The sequence below is a fragment of the Euwallacea fornicatus genome, unplaced genomic scaffold (genome assembly GCF_040115645.1).
Source record: "Euwallacea fornicatus isolate EFF26 unplaced genomic scaffold, ASM4011564v1 scaffold_124, whole genome shotgun sequence".
Classification (NCBI taxonomy): Eukaryota; Metazoa; Arthropoda; class Insecta; order Coleoptera; family Curculionidae; genus Euwallacea; species Euwallacea fornicatus.
This window is the reverse complement of record NW_027096092.1, coordinates 26,904-33,439: the sequence shown is the minus strand read 5'-3', so window position 1 is coordinate 33,439 and position 6,536 is coordinate 26,904.

Below are 6,536 nucleotides of genomic sequence, written 5' to 3'. Positions count from 1 at the left end.
TGTTGAATTTCCAAGAAAAATAGTACTTTAAGTGCACAAACACACAACTTTTGTGTCTTTTCACACTTTGAAGCTCGATAACTTCGGGAATTGTCGACCAAATTTCTTAAACAAAGTGTCAAATTAATCAGCTCGACGAGATCTTTAAGATTTCACAACACATCATGATTGCATCTTGTTGAATTTCCAAGAAAAATAGTACTTTAATTGCTCAAACACACAACTTTTGTGACTTTTCAAATTTTGAAGCTCGATAACTTCGGGAATTGTGGACCAAATTTCTTAAACAAAGTGTCCAATTAATCAGCTCCACGAGATCTTTAAGATGTCACAATACATCATGATTGCATCTTGTTGGATTTCCAAGAAAAATAGTACTTTAAGTGCTCAAACACACAACTTTTGTGACTTTTCAAATTTTGAAGCCCGATAACTTCGGGAATTGTCGACCAAATTTCTTAAACAAAGTGTCAAATTAATCAGCTCCACGAGATCTTTAAGATGTCACAACACATCATGATTTCGTCTTGTTGGATTTCCAAGAAAAATAGTACTTTAAGTGCTCAAACACACAACTTTTGTGACTTTTCAAATTTTGAAGCCCGATAACTTCGGGAATTGTCCACCAAATTTCTTAAACAAAGTGTCAAATTAATCAGCTCGACGAGATATTTAAGATGTCACAACACATCATGATTTCATCTTGTTGGATTTCCAAGAAAAATAGTGCTTTAATTGCTCAAACACACAACTTTTGTGACTTTTCAAACTTTGAAGCTCGATAACTTCGGCAAATGAGGACCAAATTTGTTAAACAAAGTATCAAATTAATCAGCTCGACGAGATCTTTAAGATTTCACAACACATCATGATTGCATCTTGTTGAATTTCCAAGAAAAATAGTACTCTATGTGCTCAAACACACAACTTTTGTGACTTTTCAAATTTTGAAGCTCGATAACTTCGAAAATTGTGGACCAAATTTCTTAAACAAAGTGTCAAATTAATCAGCTCCACGAGATCTTTAAGATGTCACAACATATCATGATTGCATCTTGTTGAATTTCCAAGAAAAATAGTACTTTAATTGCTCAAACACACAACTTTTGTGACTTTTCAAATTTTGAAGCTCGATAACTTCGGGAATTGTGGACCAAATTTCTTAAACAAAGTGTCCAATTAATCAGCTCCACGAGATCTTTAAGATGTCACAATACATCATGATTGCATCTTGTTGGATTTCCAAGAAAAATAGTACTTTAAGTGCTCAAACACACAACTTTTGTGACTTTTCAAATTTTGAAGCTCGATAACTTCGAGAATTGTGGACCAAATTTCTTAAACAAAGTGTCAAATTAATCAGCTCCACGAGATCTTTAAGATGTCATAACACATCATGATTGCATCTTGTTGAATTTCCAAGAAAAATAGTACTTTAATTGCTCAAACACACAACTTTTGTGACTTTTCAAATTTTGAAGCTCGATAACTTCGGGAATTGTCGACCAAATTTCTTAAACAAAGTGTCAAATTAATCAGCTCCACGAGATCTTTAAGATGTCACAACACATCATGATTTCATCTTGTTGGATTTCCAAGAAAAATAGTACTTTAAGTGCTCAAACACACAACTTTTGTGACTTTTCAAATTTTGAAGCCCGATAACTTCGGGAATTGTCGACCAAATTTCTTAAACAAAGTGTCAAATTAATCAGCTCGACGAGATCTTTAAGATGTCACAACACATCATGATTTCATCTTGTTGGATTTCCAAGAAAAATAGTACTTTAATTGCTCAAACACACAACTTTTGTGACTTTTCAAACTTTGAAGCTCGATAACTTCGGCAAATGAGGACCAAATTTGTTAAACAAAGTATCAAATTAATCAGCTCGACGAGATCTTTAAGATTTCACAACACATCATGATTGCATCTTGTTGAATTTCCAAGAAAAATAGTACTCTATGTGCTCAAACACACAACTTTTGTGACTTTTCAAATTTTGAAGCTCGATAACTTCGAGAATTGTGGACCAAATTTCTTAAACAAAGTGTCAAATTAATCAGCTCCACGAGATCTTTAAGATGTCACAACACATCATGATTGCATCTTGTTGGATTTCCAAGAAAAATAGTACATTATGTGGTCAAACTCACAACTTTTGTGACTTTTCAAACTTTGAAGCTCGATAACTTCGGGAATTGTGGACCAAATTTCTTAAACAAAGTCTCAAATTAATCAGCTCGACGAGATCTTTAAGATGTCACAACACATCATGATTGCATCTTGTTGAATTTCCCAGAAAAATAGTACTTTAAGTGCTCAAACACACAACTTTTGTGACTTTTCAAACTTTGAAGCTCGATAACTTCGGCAAATGAGGACCAAATTTGTTAAACAAAGTATCAAATTAATCCGCTCCACGAGATCTTTAAGATGTCACAACACATCATGATTGCATCTTGTTGGATTTCCAAGAAAAATAGTACTTTAAGTGCTCAAACACACAACTTTTGTGACTTTTCAAACTTTGAAGCTCGATAACTTCGGGAATTGTGGACCAAATTTCTTAAACAAAGTGTCAAATTAATCCACTCCACGAGATCTTTAAGATGTCACAACACATCATGATTGCATCTTGTTGGATTTCCAAGAAAAATAGTACTGTAAGTGCTCAAACACACAACTTTTGTGACTTTTCAAACTTTGAAGCTCGATAACTTCGGCAAATGAGGACCAAATTTGTTAAACAAAGTATCAAATTAATCTGCTCCACGAGATCTTTAAGATGTCACAACACATCATGATTGCATCTTGTTGGATTTCCAAGAAAAATAGTACTTTAAGTGCTCAAACACACAACTTTTATGACTTTTCAAACTTTGAAGCTCGATAACTTCGGGAATTGTGGACCAAATTTCTTAAACAAAGTGTCAAATTAATCCACTCCTCGAGATCTTTAAGATGACACAACACATCATGATTGCATCTAGTTGGATTTCCAAGCAAAATAGTACTGTAAGTGCTCAAACACACAACTTTTGTGACTTTTCAAATTTTGAAGCTCGATAACTTCGGGAATTGTGGACCAAATTTCTTAAACAATGTGTCAAGTTAATCCGCTCCACGAGATCTTTAAGATGTCACAACACATTATGATTGCATCTTGTTGAATCTCCATGAAAAATAGTACTTTAAGTGCTCAAACACACAACTTTTGTGACTTTTCAAACTTTGAAGCTCGATAACTTCGGCAAATGAGGACCTAATTTGTTAAACAAAGTATCAAATTAATCCGCTCCACGAGATCTTTAAGATGACACAACACATCATGATTGCATCTTGTTGGATTTCCAAGAAAAATAGTACTGTAAGTGCTCAAACACACAACTTTTGTGACTTTTCAAATTTTGAAGCTCGATAACTTCGGGAATTGTGGACCAAATTTCTTAAACAAAGTGTCAAATTAATCAGCTCGACGAGATCTTTAAGATTTCACAACACATCATGATTGCATCTTGTTGAATCTCCATGAAAAATAGTACTTTAAGTGCTCAAACACACAACTTTTGTGACTTTTCAAACTTTGAAGCTCGATAACTTCGGGAATTGTGGACCAAATTTCTTAAACAAAGTGTCAAATTAATCCGCTCCACGAGATCTTTAAGATGTCACAACACATCATGATTGCATCTTGTTGAATTTCCAAGACAAATAGTACATTATGTGGTCAAACTCACAACTTTTGTGACTTTTCAAACTTTGAAGCTCGATAACTTCGGCAAATGAGGACCAACTTTCTTAAACGACGTGTCAAATTAATCAGCTCGACGAGATCTTTAAGATTTCACGACACATCATGTTTGCATCTTGTTGAATTTCCAATAAAAACAGTACTTTAAGTGCTCAAACACACAACTTTTGTGACTTTTCAAATTTTGACGCTCGATTACTTCGGCAAATGACCTCTAAATGTCAAGATAAAATATAAGAAAGTAAAAGGAAAAAATGGCGTTAATTGTGCGATGATGTGGAAAATGATTTGTGGGAAAAATCTTACCAAATACTGACAAAAAGACTTGGATTGGGAAAAAGGCAATATCCAAATGAAGAAGAAATTAGAATTCAGGTAGAGAAATTGTTCCAGAGATATCTGTCATATTGTACGCTTGTCCTAATGGAAATAATTATGTGAAAAACGAATATACAGACAAAGGCTAGAGAGAATAAATCGACGGCTGTCGCTTTGTACAGCATCTACGTACAGAACTGTATTCCTGGAAACCGGGTAGGCTATAGCCGGCATGCCACCGTTGTCTCTATTAATAGAGGAAAGAAAAGAAATCTACGAACACGGAAATGAAATAAAACAAAAAGCTAGAGAAACATATAAAAAATTGCGGGAAAAATAGACAGAAAAGAAAGGTAACGTAGAGATATTTATTTAAGATGTGGTGAAATGGAAAAATTGAGATGGAGGGTAAATAAGTTATTGGGTATTACAGGTTGGTGTGGACACGGGATATTCGGTACGTATTTGCAGAAAATAAATAAAGCTACAGACGAATCATGCTGGTTTTGTGGCTTATCGAAAGCCCCGAACACACAATGTTCCAGTGTAGGGTATTTCGGGAACAAAGGGAAAGAGCAGTGCAAAGGTGGGTAAAAAAGATAAATAAAGACAATATATCAGAAATAATGTTACAAAATATAGAGGGGTGGGGAATTGTAACTGATTGGATGGAGAAAGTTATGGAGGTGAATGAGATAAATAAAGGTTGTTACCCCTTTTACCCGAAGTAATGCTAAGACGGTTCCGGGTAGGAAGCACAAAGGGGAAAAAAGGGAAGGAGTTTTAGTCGGTCGATCATGGAAATGATCAACCCGACACTATGTGAGCAAAAAAGAACGCTATAAGCCAGGCCGCATGTCTGTTTTGCAGATTTCTCCAATCCTCTGTAAAAATAAATAAATAAATAAATAAAAATTTTCGTTCGTTTTAATTCAAGTTACTTCGGGTTAATTCGGATTAATTCGTGTTAATTCGGGTTACTTTGGGTTTATTCGGGTTTGTTCGGGTTCCCGTGGGTTGAGTTACATATCGGGCGCGTCCCCCGGGTGGCGGATAGGGAAGCGGCCATTGACTCCTTTGGGTGTCAGTGGTCAGTGGGGGCCATAAGTCGCTGTTTTTCAGAGTAATCTAGAACGGCTACGAAAACCCCCACCGTGGACCAGCTCAAATAGTGATGACAATGCCTGATCACGAAAAAAATAAGACTACGGTGCAAGGGAGGGAAACCCTAGTACCGGTCGATATGGGGGTGGGCGACCAGGCCTCCCTCGACCGTCAGCCAATTACTGGTAGAAGATTTTTTGACTTGGGCAGACCAAGGAGTGTCTCACTCACCGGTGGGGAAATTTTCAAGAAAAGAAAATTTATAGATACGTCTTTTGGTAGAGTGGATAATGTAGAGCCGTATAAGGAAAAGGATTGTACAGCATGTAATGTATTGATAGATGCAATTCAAATGATAACGAAAATAGAAAAAATATTAGTGGCAAATGTTGAACAAAATACAAAAAAAGAAATCAAAGAGGCGGTGAGAAGATTGAGCAGACAAGTAGAGACTATGAATAGCGATATGGTAACTGAGTGGCTGACGCAGCATAAAAAGGAAAAAGAAAAATTAACAATTGATGTGGACATACAGGTAAACCTAAAAAATATGGAAACTAATAATGCCTTTACCCAAACTGCAAATGATGAAATTGATTCTATAGTCCCGAGTGATGATTATGGGTTATTTGTAGCTTTAAAGGATAAAAAGTGGAGCAAAACTGTATTTAGAAATACAGAAATTAAAACAGGAAACCCTCTATTAACTAAGGACTGTACTGTGAAAGTTGCTATTGGTGAACTCACAAATGATGACATCAACCAGGGCTTTGTAAACATGTACATGAAAAAATATCCTGAATTAAAAGATGTGGTGGACGATTTTGTTACGTTGGAGCAAAATTGCAAAATAAGAAGTAACGAAAAGGAAACTCAATTGAGAAATAAAATAATATCAATAAAATTTAATGGAACGGAAGAAGACCTTTTTATGAAAATGATAAAACTAAAAAAAGAATGCGGTAACGAGGAAATAATTGTGCTACACCAACCAAATAAAATTAAATTAGATCATTTTCAAAAAATGATTGAACTACTATTCCAGGGGACAGACACCAATGTGTACATATACAGAGATAAAGATGAAAGTACTCAAGGAAAGCAATGGAAACGCAGGGAGCGACCGACGTATGCTGTTGTTGTTAGTAGTCAACAGAAAGGGTACAATGAGACACTTGCGGAAGTTAAAAAAGCCTTGGAAGGAAACAAAGTAACGGAGGACATTAGGTCAATAAAATCAACTAAAGAAGGAAAACTTATCATAACAACAGATAGAAAACAGGAAAGTATAGATGAAATACAGAGGATTTTAAAAGATGTGCAGGGGTATAATGAAAAGGACATTAAAAAATTTGGAAA